General features: G+C 44.2%; 1 pseudogene; it reads right to left on the reverse strand.

The window, feature by feature from the left end:
• Positions 1–2,577: 2,577 nt before the first annotated feature.
• LOC119469164 lies at positions 2,578–2,687 on the reverse strand (annotated as a pseudogene).
• Positions 2,688–3,719: the final 1,032 nt, after the last annotated feature.

Consider the following 3,719-nt stretch of genomic DNA (forward strand, 5'->3'; position numbering starts at 1 on the left):
CATGGAGGGATTCCTTCCACTTTATTCTTCTTTTTCAGATTTTTTTTTTTTTTTTTTTTTTTTTTTTTTTTTTTTTTTTTTTTTTTTTTTTGTTCCTTTTTTCTCCATATGAATTTTAGAATAAACTTGTCTGTATCTACAAAAAAATTTGCTAAGATTTTGACAGGATTTGGGTTGAAGCTATATGTCATTGTGGGAAGAATTGGTATCTTTATGATGGCGAATCTCATCTATGAACATGATGTATCTGTTTATTTAAATCTTTGATTTCTTTTGTCAGTGTTTTGCAGCTTTTTGCATATAAATTTTATACATGTTTTGTTAGATTTTTTTTTTCCCAAGCATTTTTTTTTTTGAGTGATTGTAAATGGTGTTGTATGTTAAATTTCAGTTTCCATCTGAAATTTTGCTTAACTCACTTTAATTAGTTCCAGGATTTAAAAAAATAAGTTCCTGGGCTGGGTGTGGTGGCTCATGCCTGGAATCTCAGCACTATGGGAGGCCGAAGCAGGCAGATCATAAGGTCAGGAGATTGAGACCATCCTGGTCAACATGGTGAAACTAAAAATACAAAAATTAGCTGGGCGTGGTGGTCTAAAAATACAAAAAATACAAAAATACAAAAATTATCTCTGCTAAAAATCCCATCTCTACTAAAAATACAAAAATCCTGTCTCTACTAAAAATACAAAAATTAGCTGGGTGTGGTGGTGTGTGCCTGTAGTCCCAGCTACTCGGGAGGCTGAGGCAGGAGAATTGCTTGAACCTGGTGGAGGTTGCGGTGAGCCGAGATCTCACCACTGTACTCTCACCACTGTACTCCAGAGCAAGGCTCTGTCTAAAAAAAATAAAAAGAGTTCCTTTGGATTTCCTCCGTTGGCCATCATGATATCTACAAATGAGGACCGTTTTATTTCTTCCTTTCGGATTTGCATGCGTTTTTATTTCTTAGGCGGGCCCAGTCTAATCATGTGGACAAGATGGAAGAAGAGTTAGGAGAGACTGGAAGCAGGAGCGGCAAGACGCACAGATGCTGGCTTTGAACGTGACGTCCACTCTTCCCTTTCATGTAACGTTGCATGCCTGTTGGTCAGATTTTCTGGATTTCCTCCTTATGATACCTCTCACAGTGGGAAGTTATGCATCACCACCCTTTAAAACTCTGAGTATCCACGTGATGTACCCCAGGCCGATGAAGTGTGCACAGAGTGAACGTGAGCCATTTCCAGGCAGATGCTTTTGCAGTTGATATGGGGATGGCCTCTTTATTCTTGGTCACAAGACTGGGCGTGCTTTGGATAGAGATGCTCTGTGGTTCGTTCTGGAGGAAGATGACATGGAGCAGTGCTACACCTGGCGCTGTAGAGTGTGGCTGCTAGAAAAAGCTGCGGGGATCGTGGGTTGTTGGTCATGACCAATGCCCGCTTCCTTCTTGATGTCCAGGTCGCCGTATTTCCACCTTGCTCATCCTGCTCCGTGTGATGGAAGGCTGGTCTCTGTTGCCTGCATCTGTGAGGCTTCCTTTCCTTCTGACTTCTCATTAGGCTCAGCCAATGGGTGGCCCCGGTGGGACAGTGGAGAGGGAGGAGAGAGCACCCAGGGTGTTTATCCCCTGGCTTTTCCCTGTCAGGTGGTGGGTTAGGGATGGCTGTGTTCCTCTCCCTGAGATCTCAGTGAGCTGGTAAGCACCCCTCCCCTTGCCCCTCGGGCACAGAGGTAATGGCCTTCTGCTGTTGCTTCATCAGGCCAAACCTTCATCTCCCTTAACTTCACCACTTCATTAAACCCCTCAGTTACTCCCTGAGTCCTGACTGGTACCCAGGGGATTGTTGCCGCATGGATGAAACAAGTGAGAATGAGCCCATCATGTGGTCGCTGCTCCTGGAGGGACCTTCAGAACCGGTCCCTTTCAGTGGGAAGGGCAGGTGCTAGAGAGCATTGTGGGAATAAAGGTCAACACAGCACGTTCTACCTGCTGAGCATATGTGGGGCACGGCAGCAATCGTGTATTTGCAAACCAATGTTTGACTTGAATTTGCAATCATTCTCATGATGTGCTGAGTCCTGAAAAAGGCTTGTTATCTCAAAATTATAGGAAAGAAAACTGCCAATCTGGGAACTTCATGACATCCTTCAGGCCACCTACAAGGAGGCATGTAGTCATGTTCATAGCTGTGGTAAGCGGAATTTCTAAATTGACCTTCAAAGATGCCCCACTCTGCCCCTTGCAATTTCTCAGCAGGAGGAAATACTCCCTTGCTTATCTCACGTCCTGTGGCACAGGCAGTAAGGAGATTAGCCTGGGCTACCTGGGTGGGGCTACTGTTATCACAGGAGCCCCTAACAGCTGGGAGGGAGCTCAAGAAAGAGCTGCGGGCAGAAGTTGGGGAAATTCAAAGAATGAAGATTCCCTGCACCACGCTGCTTCAGTAAGCTGAGAAAGTTTGCCATTTCGTCATGTGTCCCTGCCTGATCTGGTGACCAGAAAAGCTATGCACACAAATGTACGGCAAATCCAGGAAGGTGGAGGCTATTCTTTTTAAAAAAATATTTATATTATATATTTTTTATATTTTAAACCTACAGCACCTGGTATTCCCAGGCGGAATCCCATCCAAGTACTAACCAGGCTCGACCCTGCTTAGCTTCACGAGATCAGGTGCATTCCGGGTGGTATGACCGTAGACGGCTTTTCGTTTGGCTGGCAGCAGCCTGAAGGACATGGTGGCTGTCACTCCTTTAGACTGGGGAATCTCTGCTGTGAAACTGGCACCTGGAGTGTATTTGTGGCCCTCAGTCTCCTAGACAGGCCACGTGGGGTTGCCACGCCATGCCATAGCATGAATGTAACTTTTCCTGAGTCTCCACATAGGACTGACACTAGTATCTCCGTGAGCTCTGGTGTCAACGAAGCGCTGAGCTACTTGACTCAGTGGAATAGAGAAAGTTCCTTTATTCATGGAAAGTTGGGCCAAGTCACCTGCACACGGGAAGAGTCAAATTCTAATTTCAGCTGAATGTGTCACATGTGGTCACAATGGAGAGTGAGGGACTTATTGCTACTACAAAATAATTCAAAAGGGTGTGTTCTTCAGACAGTGGGTGGATATGTTAGAACCTGGAACTTAGCTTTTTTATTTTTTTTTTGGCTCAATATGAGTTCACGCTATTCATGCATGTGGCCTATTTAGCAATCTGTGCTCTCTCAAAGGTCTGCAATGCTGGTGCTCATTTTGAATCATTTGTTCAAATTATTGTGTATTGCCTGATTGGTGGTAGAACTTTCTCTTTTTTTGAGACAGAGTCTTGCTCTGTCTCAAAAAAAGATGATATAATTAAAAGTTGCTTACACACACCCAGAGACCTTGGACAGCATGGACCATGCATTTGAGGAATTAAAAAAATACAATAAAATATACAGTAAAAAATAAACAGAAGTATAAGTTTTTTTGTTTTGTTTTGTTTTGTGACAGAGTCTTGCTGTATTGCCCAGGCTGGAGTGCAATGGTGTAATCTCAGCTCACTGCAACCTCGGCCTCCTGGGTTCGAGCAATTCCCCTGCCTCAGCCTGCCGAGTAGCTGGGACTACATGTGCGCACCACCACACATGGCTAATTTATATATATATATATATATATTTTTTTTTTTTTTTGGAGACGGAGTTTCGCTCTTGTTACCCAGGCTGGAGTGCAATGTCGCGATCTCGGCTCACTGCAACC

The sequence above is a fragment of the Cebus imitator genome, unplaced genomic scaffold (genome assembly GCF_001604975.1).
Source record: "Cebus imitator isolate Cc_AM_T3 unplaced genomic scaffold, Cebus_imitator-1.0 Scaffold584, whole genome shotgun sequence".
Taxonomy (NCBI): domain Eukaryota; kingdom Metazoa; phylum Chordata; class Mammalia; order Primates; family Cebidae; genus Cebus; species Cebus imitator.